This window comes from Myodes glareolus, unplaced genomic scaffold (assembly GCF_982192425.1).
Source record: "Myodes glareolus unplaced genomic scaffold, mMyoGla1.1 HAP1_SCAFFOLD_62, whole genome shotgun sequence".
NCBI classification, from domain to species: Eukaryota; Metazoa; Chordata; class Mammalia; order Rodentia; family Cricetidae; genus Myodes; species Myodes glareolus.
Window position 1 is genome coordinate 923,033 of NW_028263229.1, and position 18,898 is coordinate 941,930.

The following is an 18,898-nucleotide window of genomic DNA, read 5'->3' on the forward strand; positions in this document are numbered from 1 at the left end:
GTTCGAGGCCAGCCTGGTCCAAAAGAGCTAGTTCCAGGACAGACTGAGAAACTATAGAGAAACCCTGTCTTGAAAAACCAACCAACCTACCAAACAAACAAACAAACAAATAAACAAAAAACACAATTGGAAACTCCTGGCAGAGCCAAGGTGCCTCTGCAGGAGTAGTCACCCAGAAATCTGCAGAAAGCCCTAGAAGCACCTTTGAGACCTGGGAACCTAGAGTTGAGACTAAGGCTATCAGCTCTCTCACTTCCCATGCCTGGTTGATTGGTTTTACTTTTTAAAAAACTTCATAGTGTGTGTGTGTGTGTGTGTGTGTGTGTGTGTGTGTGTGTGTGTGTCTTAGCAGATCTTGTGAAACTGGAGTTTATAGGTGATTGTAAACCACCTGACATAGGTACTTGGAACTGATTAAACTGGGGTCCTTTGGAAAACAGCAAATGCTCTCAAGTACTGGACCATGTCTCCAAGTGTAACCCCTGCCCCTCCACTGTACCCCTATAGATTTTATTCTCTTGTCCTTCAGTTTCTCTTGGAAGGGCAGTAGCATGGCTGAATGGTGAGTACAGAAACAGCTCCCAGAGCCAACCTGCCAAGCACCTGTGCTAACAGAATATGGCTTCTCAAGGACTCACAGAACCTGGCCCTGAAAAGCACTATGCCAAAAATAGGGGCCCCCAAAGCTCCACTCCCTTCTCAGTAGTGACATCAGCCTGTTGACCCAGCACAAGACGTTTGAGTGCAATGGACTTCAGTCCTAACATAGGATTTTTACCTGTGGCATTCCATGAAACCCATTCTTATTTTTTCCTGCCAGAGATGGGTATGCCCTGCAGTCCAAGATACCATTTTAAATGGAAAATACTCCCATACCTTTAAGGTGCAGGAAAGTCAGAAACTCCATTACGGTGTGCACGATGTTGCTCTCAGGCAGGGGCCCATCAATGCTGCTTAGATAATGGAGAAGAACAGTGTTCATGGCCTTTTTTCTTACCACCCTTGTATCACCCATCTGAAGCCAAAGAGGCTGGATGAAAGCCTGGGGTCATCCACACACAAAACAATGTAACATTAACTTAAAAGTTCAAGGCTATCTTGGACTGCATGCTGAGTTCTAGTCCAGTCTAATATATGTATGGACATATATGTCTAACCATCACTATGATCTCTCTTCAGAGTTCTTCCAACTTGTAGACACACCCTCAACTCCTCATCAGCTATTACCCATTGTCTGTTGCAGAATATTTATTTATATTGTGTGAAAATGTGTCACCGTGGCTGATTTAATATAGAGCTGAATGGCCAATAGCTAGGCTGGAAGAGGTTAGGTGAGACTTCTGGGGACAGAGAGGGAAGAGGAAAGATGAGGTTGCCAGCCATAGGTGGATAAAACAGCATGAGTAGTATAGAAAGATGTGGCAACTAGTCACATGACTGTTGTGATCTAGCTGCCCTCACTTCCCCTGACTGACAGCAGGACTTCCTTGTGGTCTGTAATTGACAAGGATGTTTGTGTTCTTTCTGGCCTGTGATTTTCCACAGAAGCAGTAGAGGTATAAAAGACTTTAGCTGGGTCAAAATAAAGGTTACTTGTTCTTCCACCTGAAAAGAAGCCTCCGTGTCTCAATCCCGGCACCTCCCCCCCCACACCAGTCTTGGCATCCAGACTGCACTGGCTGCAGCAAAGTGGAAGTTCCACAGAGATCTGGAAAGTGGGGATTTGTGAACGGGGTTGCTCTGTCCACTGGCTAAACCAAGAAGCATATTGGGGAAGGTAAGTTGTTTTTTTTTCATCCCCAGAGATACTCGGAGGGACATGCTCTAAAAGACTAGCAAGTATAAAGAAGAGGTGGGAGGGTGAATTGAAGACCTCAAAAAGTAACTGAAACTCTTTTTTTTTGCCAGTTGAAAGTCTTTATTCCAGCCAGTATTTAGGACCAAAGTATAGCTCTAAGCTTTAGAGGAATGGGCTTCTAAAGGCAAAAAACACATCTGTATTTCACTTAGCAGTTACAGGGGGAGGTTTGTACTAGCAAGTAGCTTAACAAAAGCTAAAATAAGCTGTTAGATGGTGTGTGTGTGTGGGGTGCAGTCTATATAAGCAGGCAGTTTAGTGGAAGTCAAGATAATTTAGCAAGACTATCTTAACCTCAGGTTTCTGAAAAGAGTTGGGTTATTTTCTACAATACTCCACATCAAGGAGATCCCATTCTACTTAAAACTAAAATGGCCTCAGCAAGAATACATGATGGGGGAACCTCTGCACCATCTTGTCCTATAACAGAAGCTCAGATTTGTGATGTGGAGTAAAGAAAAAAAAAGCCCTTTTTTTTGTTTGTAACGCAACATTGTGGATTTATCAGTTTCTTTTTGTTTAACTAGATAATTTATAATGTATGGCTAATTGTGATACATAAAATAACCAAATGCTTTAATACTATTTAATACTACATCATTAGTTTCACTTTTATGTTTCACTTTTACATTTCCTCAAAGCATCTTTGAAGGATCATTGTTGTGTAAGAGTTTCCTCCATGGTTAAAACCTTCCATTTTGGAGGGAAACTTCTTGAGAAATGGACAATAAAAGGAAAGTAAAACAGAAGGAGGTTTGCAAGGAGGTGAAACAGCAGGATATTCTAGGGTGAGGTGAGAACACTACAGAGAAGCACCTCAACGGGAAGTAATCAAATAAAGATAGCTTCAGGAAGTCCCTGAAACTGACCAGGTACCTCTCTCTCCAAGAGTGCATAACCAGTAAATCCTACTGAGTCACTCTCAGCTGAGCAAAGCTCCTAAGGAGAAACTAACTGAGCAGCCTGGAAGAGACAACAAGCAGCAGAGCTCCTAGCAGAGGCTCAGGACAACTAAACCATGTGGAGAGGAAACTCACCACCTGCTGTGCTGCCTGCAGACTGTGTAGTGCACTCCCAGTTTCCCAGCTTCTGTGATCTGTTCCCCACGCTGAGTTAGTACTGGTGAGTAGATGCATGTGGGGAGTGTGTATCCCCAGGAAAAGTCAGCGCGCAACAGTCATGCCATTTCCATCTCTTTTGCTAACAGTAAGGCTTAGGCATTGGAAGGAGGCTTAATGAATGCAATGCCACAGTAGTTAGAAGCCATGAATGTATTGTTCTGGGAATTTGAAGGGATCAAGTTGTAGTGATTTTTTATTAATTTATAAAAGTTTCCACTTCCGCCCCTCCTCCCAATACCCTCCCACTCCCCCCACTCCCTCTCCTCCTTCCTCTCCAGCCCTAAGGGCAGTCAGGGTTTCCGGCCCTGTGGGAAGTTCAAGTTCCTCCCCACTCCCTCCAGGTCTAGGAAGGTGAGCATCCAAACTGACTAGGATCCCCAAAAGCCAGTACATGCAGAGGAAACAAGTCCCAGTGCCATTATCAATGGCTTCTCAGACAGTCCTCGTGCCAGCCACATTCAGAGAATCCAGTTTGATCACGTGCTCGTTCAGTCCCAGTCCAGCTGGCCTTGGTGAACTCTCATTAGATCAGTCCACTTGTATCAGTGGTTGAACGCACTCCTCACGGTCCTGCCTTCCTTGTTCATGTTCTCCCTCCTTTTGCTCCTCATTTGGACCTTGGGAGCTCAGTCCAGTGCTCCAATGTGGGTCTCTGTCTCAATCTCCTTCCATTGTCGGGTGAAGGATCCCTCTGATCCTGCCTTCCTTGCTCACGTTCTCTCTCCTTCTGCTTCTCATTTGGACCTAGGGAGTTAAGTCCAGTGTTCCAATGTGGGTCTCTGTCTCTATCTCCATCCATTGCCCGATGAAGGGTCTATGGTGATATGCAAAAATATTCATCAGTATAGCTATGGGCCAAGGCCAGTTCAGGCACCCTCTCCTCTGCTGTCCAGGAAACAATCTGGGGATCTCTCCTTGGGTCTGGAAACCCCTCCAGAATTAAGACTCTTACAAACCCTAAAATGGCTCTCTTAGTTGAGATATATACTTCCCTAGTCCCATATCCATCCTTCCTCCCCCCTCCCATTCCCTCAAGCCATCCCCAATCCTCCCCCTCTCCCTTCTCTCTAACCCTCTCCCCTTACGTCCACCCCCCCCCCCCCCGCTGCACCCAAGTTTGCCTGGCAATCTTGTCTACTACCAATATCCAAGAGGATAACTGTAAGATTTTCTTCAAGTTCACCTTCTTATTTAACTTCTCTAGGATCAGGAATTATAGGCTCAAAGACCTTTAACTATGGCTAGAATCCACTAATGAGTGAGTACATACCATATTCCTCTTTTTGGGTCTGGGTTACCTCACTCAGTAAAGCGTTTTCTATTTCCATCCATTTGCATACAAAATTCAAGATGTCATTGTTTTTTACCGCTGAGTAAAACTCTAATGTATATATGTTCCACACCTTCTTTAACCATTCTTCTATTGAGGGGCACCTAGGTTGTTTTCAGGTTCTGGCTATTACAAATAGTGCTGCTATGAACATAGTTGAACAAATGCTTTTGTGGTATGATAGGGCATCTCTTGGGTATATTCCCAAGAGTGGAATTGCTGGGTCCTGAGGGAGGTTGACTCCCAGTTTCCTGAGAAACTGCCACACTGATTTCCACAGTGGCTGCACAAGTTTGCATTCCCACCAACAATGGATGAGTGTTCCCCTCACTCCACATCCTCTCCAGCATAGGCTATCATTGGTGTTTTTGAGTTTAGCTATTCTGACCACTGTAAAATGGTATCTCATAGTTGTTTTGATTTGCATTTCCCTGATCGCTAAGGAGGTTGAGCATGACCTTAAGTGTCTTTTGGCCATTCGAATTTCTTCTGTTGAGAATTCTCTGTTCAGATCAGTACCCCCATTTTTAATTGGGTTAGAGTTTTAGTGTCTAGTTTCTTGAGTTGTTTATATATTTTGGAGATCAGACCTTTGTCTGATGAGGTGTTGGTGAAGATCTTCTCCCAGTTTGAAGGTAGCCTTTTGGTCTTACTGACAGTGTCCTTTGCTTTACAGAAGCTTCTCAGTTTCAGGAGGTCCCATTTATTCATTGATTCTCTTATTGTCTGTGCTACTGGGGTTCTACATAGGTAGTGGTTTCCTGTGCCTATGTCTTGTAGACTACTTCCCACTTTCTCTTCTATCAGGTTCAAAGTGGTCAGATTAATGTTGAGGTCTTTAATCCATTTGGACTTGATTTTTGTGCATGGTGATAGATATGGATCTACTTTCATTCTTCTACAGGTTGACATCCAGTTAAGCCAGCACCATTTGTTAAAGATGCTTTCCTTCTTCCATTGCATACCTTTAGCTCCCTTGTTGAAAATCAAGTGTTCATAGGTTTGTGGGTTAATATCTGGGTCTTCTATTCGATTCCATAGGTCTACTTCTCTGTTCTTATGCCAATACCAAGCTGTCTTCAATACTGTAGCTCTGTAATAGAGTTTGAAGTCAGGGATGGTTATACCTCCAGAAGTTCCTTTATTGTATAAGATTGTTTTGGCTATCCTGGGTTTTTTGTTTTTCCATATAAACTTGATTATTGTTCTCTCAAGGTCTGTGAAGAAGTTTGATGGGATTTTGATGGGGATTGCATTGAATCTATAGATTGCTTTTGGTAGAATTGCCATTTTAACTATGTTGATCCTCCCAATCCAAGAGCAGGGGAGATCTTTCCATTTTCTGGTATCCTCTTCAATTTCTTTCTTCAAAGACTTAAAGTTCTTGTCAAATAGGTTTTTCACTTCCTTGGTTAGAGTTATTCCAAGATATTTTATTCTATTTGTGGCTATCGTGAAAGGTGAAGTTTCTCTGATTTCCCTCCCTGCTTCTTTATCCTTTGTGTATAGGAAGGCAACTGATTTTTTGGAGTTGATCTTGTACCCTGCCACATTACTAAAGGTGTTTATCAGCTGTAGGAGTTCTTTGGTAGAGTTTTTGGGGTCGCTTATGTACACTATCATATCATCTGCAAATAACGAGAGTTTAACTTCTTCCTTTCCAATTCGAATCCCCTTGGTCCCCTTATGTTGTCGTATTGCTATTACTAGAACTTCAAGCACTATATTGAAGAGGTATGGGGAGAGTGGACAGCCTTGTCGTGTTCCTGATTTCAATGGAATGGCTTTGAGTTTCTCTCCATTCAGTTTGATGTTAGCTGTCGGCTTGCTGTAAATAGCTTTTATTATATTTAGGTATGATCCTTGTATCCCCAATCTCTTCAACACCTTTATCATAAAGGGATGTTGAATTTTGTCAAATGCTTTTTCAGCATCTAATGAAATGATCATATGTTTTTTTTTCTTTCAGTTTATTTATATGATGGATTACATTGATGGATTTGCATATGTTGAGCCAGCCCTGCATCTCTGGGATGAAGCCTACTTGATCATAATGGATAATTTTTCTAATGTGTTCTTGGATTTGGTTTGCCAGGATTCTGTTGAGAATTTTTGCGTCAATGTTCATGAGTGAGATTGGCCTGTAATTCTCTTTCTTGGTTGTGTTTTTATGCGGTTTTGGTATCAGGGCAACTGTAGCTTCATAAAAAGAATTTCGCCATGATTCTTCTGTTTCTATATTGTGAAACACATTAAGGAGTATAGGTATTAGCACTTCTTGGAAGTTCTGGTAGAATTCTGCATTAAAACCATCTGGTCCTTGGCTTTTTTGGTCAGGAGGTTTTTGATAACAGCTTCTAATTCTTTCGCGACTAACCGGTCTATTTAGATTGTTCACCTGGTCTTGATTTAACTTTGGTAAATGGTACTTATCTAAAAACCAGTCCATTTCTTGTACATTTTCCAACTTTGTGGCATATAAACTTTCATAGTAAGATCTAATGATTCTCTGAATTTCCTCTGTGTCTGTTTTTATGTCCCCCTTTTCATTTCTAAACTTATTGATTTTAGTGTTCTCTCTCTGCCATTTGATTAGTTTGGCTAGGGGTTTGTCAACCTTGTTGATTTCTCCAAGAACCAACTTTTTGTTTCATTGATTCTTTGGATTGTTTTCTGCGTTTCTATTTTGTTGATTTCGGCCCTCAGTTTGATTATTTCCAGTCTTCTACTCCTCCTGGGTGAGTCTGTTTCTTTTTTTCTAGAGCTTTCAGGTGTGCTGTTAAGTCTCCTATGTGTGCTTTCTCCATTTTCTTTAATTGGGCACTTAGTGCTATGAACTTTCCTCTTAGCACTGCTTTCATTGTGTCCCATGAAACAATGGTTTGAGTATGCTGTGTCTATATTTTTGTTAAATTCAAGGAAGACTTTAATTTCTTTCTTTATTTCTTCCTTGACCCAGGGGTGATTCAGTAGTTGACTGTTTAGGTTCCATAAGTTCGTAGGTTTTCTGGTGTTAGAATTGTTATTGAATTCTAGCTTTATTTCATGGTGATCCGTTTACTAATATTTTTTTGTATCTATGGAAGTTTGCTTTGTTACCGAGTATGTGGTCAATTTTCGAGAAGGTTCCATGAGCTGCAGAGAAGAAGGTGTATTCTTTTTTATTTGAGTGGAATATTCTATAGATATCTGTTAAGTCCATTTGATTCATTACCTCTATTAATTCTCTTATTTCTCTGTTTGGTTTCTGTCTGATTGACCTGTCCATTGGTGAGAGAGGTGTGTTGAAGTCTCCTACTATTAGTGTGTGTGGTTTGATGACTGCCTTGAGTTCTAAAAGTTTTTCTTTTACATAAGTGGGTGCTTTTATATTAGGGGCATAGATATTCAGGATTGAGACTTTCTCCTGATGAATTGTTCCTGTTATGAGTATAAAATGTACGTCTCCATCTCTTCTGATTGATTTTAGTTTGAAGTCAATTTTGTTGGAAATTAGAATGGCCACACCCGCTTGTTTCTTAGGTCCGTTTGCTTGGAAAACCTTTTCCCAATCCTTTACTCTGAGTAGATGTCTGTCTTTGTGGTTGAGGTGTGTTTCTTGTAAACAGCAGAAAGTTGGATCCAGTTTTCGTATCCAATCTCCTAGTCTGTGCCTTTTTATAGGTGAGTTGAGTCCATTAATATTAAGTGATATTAATGACCAGTGGTTGTTGACTCCAGTAATTATTTTATTTTTATTTTTATTTTTTTTGTGTGTAGTAGAGTTTGTGTGTTTTCCTTCTTTGAGTTGTGGTTGTGAAGGGTCGCTAGATGTCTGAGTTATCGTAGGTAGTGTTGGCAATGTTAGGTTCCCTGGGTTGTGATTTTCCTTCTATTACTTTCTGTAAGGCTGGATTTGTGGCTATAAATTGTTTAAATTTGTTTTTATCCTGGAATATTTTGTTTTCTCCATTAATAGTGAACGATAGCTTGGCTGGGTATAGTAGTCTGGGTTTGCATCCATGGTCTCTTAGTTTCTGCAGTGCCTCTATCCAGGACCTTCTGGCTTTCATGGTTTCCATAGAGAAGTCCGGTGTAAGTCTGATAGGTTTACCTTTATAAGTTACTTGACCTTTTTCCTTTGCAGCTCTTAATATTCTTTCTTTAATCTGTACGTTTTGTGTTTTGATTATTATATGGCAAGGGGATTTTTTTTTGATCAAGTCTATTCGGTGTTCTGTATGCTTCTTGAACCTTCATAGGAATATCGTTCTTTAGGTTGGGAAAGTTTTCTTCTGTACCTTTGTTGAATATATTTTCTGGGCCTTTGATCTGCAATTCTTCTCCTTCTTCAATCCCTATTATTCTTTGATTTGGTTTTGTATTGTGTCCCAGATTTCTTGAATGTTTTTTGATGAGAATTTGTTGGATTTGCCATTTTCTTTGATCAGAGTGTTTATTTTTTCTATGGTGTCTTCAGAATCTGAGATTCATTCTTCCATCTCTTGTATTCTATTGGTTATGCTTGATTCTGTAGTCTCTGTTCGTTTACCTAGATTTTTCATATTCAGCCGGCCCTTGGTTTGTGTTTTCTTCATTGCCTCCATTTCAGTTTTCAATTCTTGAATTGTTTCCATTACCTGTTTGATTGTTTTCTCTTGGTTTCCCAGGGTATCATTCACGGATTTACTCATTTCTTCAAACTTTTTGTTATACTTCTCATCCATTTCTTTACTCATTTCTTCAAACTTTTTGTTATACTTCTCATCCAGTTCTTTAAGGGAGTTATTCATATCCTGTTTAAGGGACTCTATTGCTTTCATAGTGGCACTTTTTTCCACTTCTTCTGGATTAAGGTGTTCAAGTCCTTCTATTGTAGGGTCGTTGGGATCTGGTGTTTTCATGTTGTTTTTCAGATTGTTGGAGGAGTTCTTGCCTTGGCGTCTGCCCATCTCTTTCTTCAAATGCTCTCTAATGGATCTTCTGATATCAGGTCAGGTTCCCTTGTTGGGCAGGGACTTCACTGAAAGAAGGCCTATCTTTACTCAGGCATGCTATTGAAACATAGGAACTGCCTCCTGCCCAGGCCCAGCGTGCAAGGCCGCTGAGCTGGGGAAATTTTACGGCCCCAGCGGGAAGGGAGGGATGGAGGAAGGTGTACATGCATGAAAGCTGGGATGGGAGGCTGGAGAGCTTAGCAGTGTGGAGCTACCACTGCAGGGTGACCAGGGAGTCATGGGGGTCGGAGAAAGTCTGAACTCCACCTTGCCGGGCTTCTGCTGCGGGCCAGGAGCAAACTCACTCCTCTGATGTATGTCCGCCAGAGCAGTAACTGAAACTCTTAAAGCAGCAAGGCATGGAAGTAACAAGGAAGATAGCCAATGATTTTGTATAAACAATAGATCAAGTTAGCCCCTGGTTTATTATGGGAGGGGGTTTAAATGTTCCAGACTAGGAACAAGCAAAGTCAGATTAAAAGGGGTATGTGTTTTTTTCATCCCCAGAGATGCCCAAATTCCCTAAAAGATTGTTAAAGTAGGGCCCCCTCAATGGTTCTGGAGCAGGTGCAGTGAGCCTGCTTCCCTGAGTTTTGCTCTGTTCCATGCAGCAGTTTGGACCAGAGAGAGCACATCTGGGGCCAGAAGGCAGCTGGAGCAGAGCTTTGATAGTTGGCTGAGGTGAAAGGCATGTTGCCATGACTCAGTCAGTGCCCGGCCTGGGGGACGCTGCTGTGGTGTCAGGAGTATCAGCAAATATGACAACAAGTGCTGGACCATAGAAGATTGGCAGAAGAGAAACCTTGGAATATTGCTATCTCTGCCACTGCAGATACTGCTGCCAGAATTGCTCTTTAGACTTGAACCAGCTGGCTGAAAGAGTCAGCAATGCTTTGGACATTCAAAATGACAAGTGACTCTGGTTCAGGAGCAAGTGGACTATCTTTGGACTTTTCAACAGTTAATCATGTTGTGTGCATTACTCCTGGCACTGTATTGCATGCTTCTTCTGCTGTTGTGGAACTCAAACTCAAACGTCATATGAGAGGGGTTTTGAATACTGCTTCTGTTAATTTTATCACCCAGTTAGTGCATGCTAGATGATTGCTGCGCTGGTCTGGCTTGTTGGTGCTGTCAGTCCTGGGGATACTTGGTTTAGGACTATGTGTCTGGGTAGCCACAGACGGGGAATACTTTGGGGGCAGGATGCCACCTAAGACAGGGACTATTAGAGGGCTATTTCTCATGACAAGAAAGATATTCCACCCAAAGTATCAAGGCAGGCACTATTTATTTTATAAAATAAAATGGGGGGAGTTGTTGTGATCTAGCTGCTCTCACTCCCACTGACCGACAGCAGAACTTCCTTGTGGTCTGTAATTGACAAGGATGTTTGTGGTTTTTTTGGCCAGGGGATTTCCCCCAGAAGCAGTGGAGGTATAAAAGGCTTTAGCTGGGGAAAAATAAAGGTTGCTGTTCTTCCACAGGAAAAAAAGCCTCTGTGTTTCAATCCCGGCACCCCCTGCCAGTCTTGGCATCCAGGCTGCACTGGCTGCAGCACATGACAGAATGTAGATTAAAGAAAATGGGTTAAATTATGAGAGCTAGTGGGATAAGCCTAAGATAAAGCTAAACTTCCATAATAATAAGTCTTAGTATCATTGTTTGGGAGCTGGTGTATGTAGAAAGACTTGCTACAACTGTCCTACTGTTTGTCTTCACCTTGGTGTCTCCAGTATCTCATACATAAGAAATCCCACAATCTCTGTGATGGGCTTAGCTTACTCAACATGAAGGCATTAATGTGTTCATCTATGTGGTAGATGTGCCTGAATGTCCTTCCTTGATTAGGGCTGGAACCTGGAACCATCCTGTACCTGAGTTGGCATGGTGATACTCATAGGCATCCCTGCACCTTTCCTTCCATGTCACAAAGCTATTCCCATAGAGACACTGTTGATGGGCACCTCTCCTCTCCATTTGCTCCTCCTCAACTTCCACCCCAGTCACAAGCATTGAGGTCCAGACATCTTCCTGTGTATGTGGCTCTGGCCTCAACTCCAGACAGGGAAGCTTACAATTTCAACACATAATTACCAAACTTCCAGGCCCTGGCTGTCCCCTGGCTGTTTTTCTCACATACCTTGGGCTGCTTATTCCAGGCCTTGGTTTCTTTTCCCCATGAAGGGACTAACCCTGAGGACCTGCTGATACACATCCTGCTAGATTATTAGGGCTTGCAAGTCAGGAAATAGCCATGTTAGCCTCTTCATCCATCTCAAATTGGAGTTATGTTTCCAAATTTTGGCTGCCAGTTATGGATTCTACTGTTCCCAGAATCCAGTACACACTCCGAGGCTAGCCCTGCCACACAAGGACAGAGTGATGAAGCGGTCCTTGAAGGCAGACATTTTTTTTTACATTGCTGACTATGTAACCTAGGGTGTTTAGCATATGATGTGGCTCTGAGCTATATCCCATCAGATGTGTATGTATACCTGCCTTTCTGAGCCTCTGTTTCTGTCTTTCTTTCTCTTTTTCTCTTTCTTTCTTTCTTTCTTTCTTTCTTTCTTTCTTTCTTTCTTTCTCTCTTTCTTTCTTTGGTTTTCTTCTCCACACCTCTTTCCAGAAAGCTTTCTGTGTGTGCATGTTGAGGAGAGGTCTATGTTATGTCTTCTTCTAGCACTCTCTACCTTATTTTTGAGACAGAATCCCTCTCTGAATTTGAAGCTCATTGATGGGCTATATACACTGAGCAGGGAGCCTCAAGGATCCTCCTGTCTCCACTTGCCAGCTGGGGTTTACAGCTGTGCCCTGTCATGCTCAGTTTTTATGCCCAGGTGCTGTGGACTTGAATTCAGGTTTGTATTCTTGCAGTTTCTTCTCCATAGGAACCCTCTTCCCACCATTTTTCTTTTGGGGGGAGTTCAAGACAGGTTTCTCTGTTTAACAGCCCTGGTTGTTCTCTAACTAGCTCTTTTTGACCAGATTGGCCTCGAACTCACAAAGGTCTACCTGTCTCTGCCCCCCCTCCCCAGTACTGGGATTAAAGGCGTGTGCCTCCACTGCCTGGCTCTCCCTACCATTTTTTTTTGTGGATTGTTTCTCACTACATAGCCCTGGTTGTCCTAGGAATTGTACTCCTCCTGCCTCAGTCTCCAAGTGCTGTGGTGACAGGCACTACCTCTTCTGAACAGTGGGTCTTCACTGAGCAGTGTCTGTGAAAACTCCCTAGTATCTAGGATTCCAAGGCAGCTCACAGGCCTTCTGCCTCCTGGCCACCTCCCTCTTAAGTCACACTTCAAGTTTTGAGGGCCAATGACCAGTGATCCAAGGATCCCTTGTTGTGGGATATTTTACTTCTTTGGCTTTTTTTGGGGGGGGGAGCTTCTACCCAGCTTCCAAATAAATCACACCCAGAGGAGGATTATTCTTAGTTATGAATGCCCAGGTTTAGTTTGGCTTGTTTCTAGTCATTTTTTTTAAATCTTATGTTATCCTGACAATTTTTTGCCTCTGAGCCTTCATCTTTCTCTATTTCTATATACATTTCATTGCTTCTTTCCCCATGGCTTGTTGTGTAGCTGGGTGGCTGACCCTGATGTCCTCCTGCACTTGTTCTCTTGTTGCTTGTTCTTCTTTTCCTTTTATACTTTCTGCCTGAAAGCCCTGCCTAATCTTGTTTCTGTCTTGGTAATGGCCATTCAGCTCTTCATTAGACCATCAGATGTTTTATATAAAACAACAACAATAACAACAAGAACAAAAAAACTACAGTCACAGAGAAGTAGTGGGTGGCTTCAGAAAGGGCTAAGAGGCCCATGTCAGGGTGATGTGGAGGACTGGACCCTTGTCCAAACAGAGTTTTTTTCTGACTAGCCAGCAGGAGATGTTCACTTGGTTCACAGATGTTTCCTGGGCTTGGAGGTGCTAGGGGTAGGAGTAGAGCTGAAGCCCAGGATCATCTTCTCCATTCTTGTCCCAGTGTTGTGAGGCATCTTGGAGAGACAGAAAGACCTGGATAGGATACTCAGACCTCCCAAGCACACACAGGAACCTCCCATGTACTCCAAGGTGAGCAAGAAGACCTTAGTGGATCAGTGGGTGTGGGTGCTCTGCTGTAGGATTATCTCCTCAAGGTATAGTCTTCTTTTTGCCAAATCTCTGGAAGCCAGGGTGGCATTGACAGGGCAGGAAGCTCAGGCTGCAGCTCGGAAATGAAGTCTAATGAAGGCAGCATGTTCTGGCTACTATTGTGTCCACTAGTATTGGGGCAGAGGACATCCAGACCACCAGTGTCTAGGATAATGGGAAGAATACCAGGGAAGGCCATGGTGAGTGACTGTTCATTGAAGGGGTGAATCAGAAATGAAGCTATATCTGGGCAGGCTTTCAACCTTAGTTCTCTAAACCCTGAGCCTTTGGGGGCCTGGGAATATCTTTCCATTCATCAGACCAGGGTTCTTGCATGCTGGAGTGGGCATACTGAGTCCCCCACAGTGTCTGAAACTCAAAAGTCACCCTCCCAGGGTCTTGTGTCCCCAAAGGCAGGGTATATGGAGGCCCATAGAAGCGGCTCTGCTCCATCTTGACAAAAGGTCAGAGAGTTCGAGCATATTTTTACTCCTTCAAGGTCAAACAACAGAATGTTTGGTCTCAGGTGAAGTTGTTCTATATCTTGCCCAAATAACAGGATGTTTTGTCTAAGATGTTGCTAATGGATGTTTTGCTCTAAATATCAGGATGTTTGACCTAGGGCATTGCTGTTAGATGTTTTGAACATTAGGAAAGTAATCAGTCTTGTTTGTTCCTTACATAATGATTAAAAAAACAAACAGTCTTTTGCCCACCCCTTTGGCTTGGGTTATAAAAGGGCTATGAAAATAAACTTGAGGCAGATTCAGTATTCATTGGAATTCTTTCCTGACTGTCTTCAGTCTTTTGTCTGTTTCTTTTCTCAATCCACATTCCACTTTTCAGGAACATGTGGACAAGTCGGCTGGACCATGGCGCTGGATGTTGCTGGGGTTTGAGAACAGGAGTAAAGTGATGGACACCACAAATTAAAAGTGAGTGCTCAGATAGAAATAAAGTGACAGTGTGGTGAGTGGTTCAAGAGTAAAGCTGTAAATATAGAGCAAAGGCTTTTATATTCTTGTTGGGTTTTTATGTATGGGTTGTATGTTTTGTTCCTATAACCAGAGATGTCAGTGTAAATATATGCTATTTATAAATAATATTTCTATCATTGCTTTGTGTGTTGGCTACAGTGTAAATGTTTTTGATGTGCCCAAATTATATATAAATTCTATGGTTATTGTATGGGCAGGAACTTCTCAAGGTCACAGATGTTGCATAACTTGCTGTCTCCAAACTCTGTTTAAAACTCCAAGACTGTTGCATAGCTTATGTAGAGAAGGACAGGGACAAAGAGACTGACCTGCTTTTGGGGATGACTGTTAGAGCGCGGCATGAGCCCTGCCCCATGGGATACCAGTTGTGCTGAAGGACAAACAAACCTCACCCGTAGCTCTGGCTCCCACCTCCGCGCTGGCAGTCTGCCTAAGGTGGACACGGTGGTGAGACCAGAGCAGGAGCCAAAGCCCAGGACTGAAGGCAGAGTGAGCTTAGTGGGGCACAGTCAGTATCTGGGATCCAGGTCCAGTGGGGGATTGTGCATGCAGAGTACCTGTACATGTGTTAACTCATTAGCAGGGCTTTGCTTAGCCCCTCCAACACACATGTGACAGTGTCCCAAGGAACCTGAGCAAGCAGCAGGTCTATGTGCAGCTGGAGCCAAGGGGAACATGGCATCTCAGAGAGGGTTTCACCCCAACATCACTCGTGTGGAGGCTGAGACTCTCCTGCTAACCAGAGGAGTTCATGGCAGCTTTTTGACAAGGCCAAGTAAGAGTAACCCTGGAGATTTTACTTTGTCTGTTAGAAGAAATGGAGCCGTCGATCACATCAAGGTTCAGAACACTGGGAACTACTATGACCTCTATGGTGGGAAGAAGTTTGCCACCTTGGCTGAACTGCTCCAGTATTACATGGAACATCACGAGCAGCTAAAAGAAAAGAATGGAGATGTTGTTGAGCTCAAGTATCCACTGAATTGTGCAGACCCAACCTCTGAAAGGTGGTTTCATGGTCACTTGTCTGGAAAAGAAGCAGAGAAACTGCTAATGGAGAAGGGTAAGCGTGGCAGCTTTCTTGTTCGAGGGAGCCAGAGATACCCTGGAGACTTCGTTCTCTCTGTCCTCATGGATGATGACAAATGGAAGAGCAATGATGGCAAGTCCAAAGTGAACCATGTTATGATCCGATGTCAGGAACTGAAATACGATGTTGGTGGAGGAGAGTATTTTGACTCTTTGACAGACCTGGTGGAGCATTACAAAAAGAACCCCATGGTGGTGACACTGGGCACAGTCCTGCAGCTCAAGCAGCCTCTCAACACAACTCGTATTAATGCTGCTGAAATTGAAAGCAGGGTTCGAGAGCTAAGCAAGGTAGCTGAGACCACAGGTATGGTCCAACAGGGCTTTTGGGAAGAATTTGAGACACTACAGAAACAGGGATGCAAATTTCTCTATAGCCAAAAAGAAGGATGGAGAGAAGAAAATAAAAACAAAAATAGATACAAAAACATTCTGCCATTCGATCACACTAGGGTTGTCCTGCACAATGGTGATCCCAATGAGCCCATTTCTGATTACATCAATGCGAACATCATCTTGCCTGAATTTGAAACCAAGTGTCACAATTCAAAACCAAAAAAGAGCTACATTGCCACTCAAGGCTGCCTGCAGAACACGGTGAGTGATTTCTGGAGGATGGTGTTCCAGGAGAACTCTCGAGTCATCAGCATGACCACAAAGGAGGTGGAGAGAGGGAAGAGCAAATGTGTCAAGTACTGGCCTGATGAGTATGCACTCAAAGACTATGGAATCATGCGTGTTAGGAACATCAAAGAAAGTGCTACTCGTAACTACACCTTAAGAGAATTCAAGCTCTCCAAGGCTGGACAAGAAAATACAGAGAGAACTGTCTGGCAGTACCACTTTCAGACATGGCCTGACCATGGTGTGCCCAATGACCCTGAAGGTGTGCTGGACTTCCTGGAGGAGGTCCACCACAAGCAGGAGAGCATCATGGATGCAGGTCCTGTTGTAGTTCACTGCAATACTGGAATAGGCAGGACGGGAACATTCATTGTGATTGATATCCTTCTTGACATCATTAGAGAGAAAGGTGTTGACCATGATATCGATATTTCTAAAACCATTCAGATGGTGCGGTCCCAGAGGCCAGGAATGGTCCAGAAGGAGGCACAGTACCGGTTCATTTACATGGCTGTCCAGCATTACATCCAGAGGCTGAAGCATAGGATCAAGGAGGAAAATAAAAGCAAATGGAAAGGACATGAATATATCAATAGTATGAATTCCCTGGTGAACCAGAGAACCAGTAACCAGAGCCTTGTGCCACATTGCACTCAAACACCACCCAGTGCAAAAGTGAGGGAGGTTCTGGGCTTGGAACATAGTTCATTGCCATGTCCCACGAGCATCAGAAATTTCCCAAGAACCCTGTATGACTCTAAGAAGGATGATAATGACAACAGTGGGCATAGCTCCCAGAGGAGGGACAGTATCTCCAATAGGGTTTTCTATAAAGAGCTCCAGGCACTGGCAAGACGTGTTGATGGTCTGGAATACTCCATAGGCAGCATCATGTCCAATATGGATGCTGTGATTTTCAAGCTTAGGACCATGGAAAATGTGTATAAACAATGGAGGTAGATGTTAAGTGCTATTCTGTTTTGGCAATTATATTCTCCATTTGCAGGACAAGCACTAGTTTACCTGAAGAAACCCTGTTAATGGAAATTGTAAAGAAGGGCAATTATCTAAGAGTCACCTCAAAATTGTAAAAATTCCTTTGTTGTTGCCTAATTCTTGTTGCTTCTTACTATAAGGAGGAGTTCAGATACCAGTTTTTGCCACAGTCTTACAAGTCCATCTCTGGCTGTGGTCTCAAGGAGATTTATTTACTTATTTTTTTATTTTTATTTTTTCCTGGAATAAAGTTTGCTTCTGGTTTACTAGACTTTGGTGGTTTTTTGTACAAACCCCTTTGGACCTAACATTTTGGGGACCCATACAGGAAGCACAAACCTGGTTCTGGGGGACACCCCAGTCTCTAGTCTCTTGTAAACTTTATTATTATTGTTTTTACCAATTGGTAAGTTTCTGGCTTTATCTGGTATCTGGACAATCTGGGGGCTCAAGAAGATCTAGTAGACATGCTTCTAATCTCAGAGTCTGAGGAAAATGGGGGATGTTCTAATTCCTCCTCTGGACATTGTGTCATTTGGTTACCACCCTTTGGGACTGATAAGGGTTCACATGACCCAACATGCAGCAATGTCTTGTCCATTCTGTTTAATTGTCATGTTCTGTTTAATTGTCATATCATGTTGAAAATTGTCTACTGTCAGGCTCTTTGTGGTGACTGTTAGCAAATTAATGTCTACCCTGGGCTAAGGTTCCTCTGCGCCTCAGATCCTTTCAGATACTATGCTCTCAATTCCAGTGATACTGCCACTTTAACATAGCAGGATTTCAGGAACATAACAGTAGATTTTGCCAGCCTTCCCTGCCCTCTTTGCCTCAGGAGTCCAGGCTTCAGTGGGCAGTTGTCTGTGCTAGCACTGCTGTTAACTGTAGGGGTCGTCCTTCCACGCCACCCACATCCCACGAGTTCCATATTGTCCTAGGGGTTAAAACATAAGACGCACACACACAGATACAGAGTTCCAGTCATCCTCAAGAAGAGAATGTCCCTTTATTCAACTAAATCCAGGGTTAAAATACCTTTGGCCCCAGTAAAGGAAAACTCCTCCCACCCAGAGGGGGCTGGGGAAACTGGCCTCTGTGGGAGTTTTTCCCCAGGCAGGTGGTCAAGGGTTCAAGGCAATGTCAGACAGGTTAGATGGGCCTTGGCGCCTGAGTTTCTTTGAGGCAGGTTGAGAAATTACCATTTTAAAGTAAAATAGATCCCTCAGGCTAATGTACCAGGCTGTAGCAGAACCAAGGACAGAACTAGCAGGAAGCTTAGCTGGTTAGTGTAAACATTATTTGCATCCAGTATTTTGGTCTCAAGGATCAAGGAGGACAGGTTCCCACAGTTAACCAGGGAGAGGACTGTCCCTCCCCTGCAGGTACTGTAGTCCCAGGCTGGCTTGTCAGGGAGAAGCCAGGAGGACAGAGGCAAGCAGAGACAACTGCAAGGCCAGGTACCAAGGATAGTCATTGTTGGCCACTTGTCCTGGAAAATAATTGGTTTTGGTCTCAAAAAATGACACATGTTCCAAAGCTGCACAGCGAGAATCATGAGAGTGGAGCAGCAGTGGGACCAGAGCCATCAGGAAAGCAGGAGCTGATGCAGAGCTCATAGTGGGTGCTACATACTGGTTTTCTTTCTCTGTGATGATCCTAGTTTCTGTCAAATTGACATAAAACCTGCCAGTATACCCTTAGTAAAGCTTGGCTCTGGTTGACTGTTGAGGTCTTGCTTTCCTTGCCTTCTTATTTTTTAAATCAGCAGA

At 43.2% G+C, this 18,898-nt stretch overlaps 1 pseudogene across 7 annotated transcripts; it reads left to right on the top strand.

Annotated features, from left to right (window-relative positions):
- The first annotated feature begins 1,582 nt into the window (after positions 1-1,582).
- LOC148117105 (tyrosine-protein phosphatase non-receptor type 11 pseudogene) lies at positions 1,583-17,397 on the top strand (annotated as a pseudogene). 7 transcript variants are annotated; one of them, XR_015737166.1, is made up of 5 exons: positions 1,584-1,777; positions 2,748-2,980; positions 13,271-13,359; positions 14,266-14,354; positions 14,615-17,397. The product of XR_015737166.1 is annotated as a tyrosine-protein phosphatase non-receptor type 11 pseudogene, transcript variant X2 (transcript). The 7 variants fall into 7 exon arrangements; XR_015737170.1 differs by lacking the exon at positions 14,615-17,397 and having other exon boundaries at positions 1,583-1,777; XR_015737165.1 differs by lacking the exon at positions 13,271-13,359.
- The last annotated feature ends 1,501 nt before the right edge of the window (positions 17,398-18,898 follow it).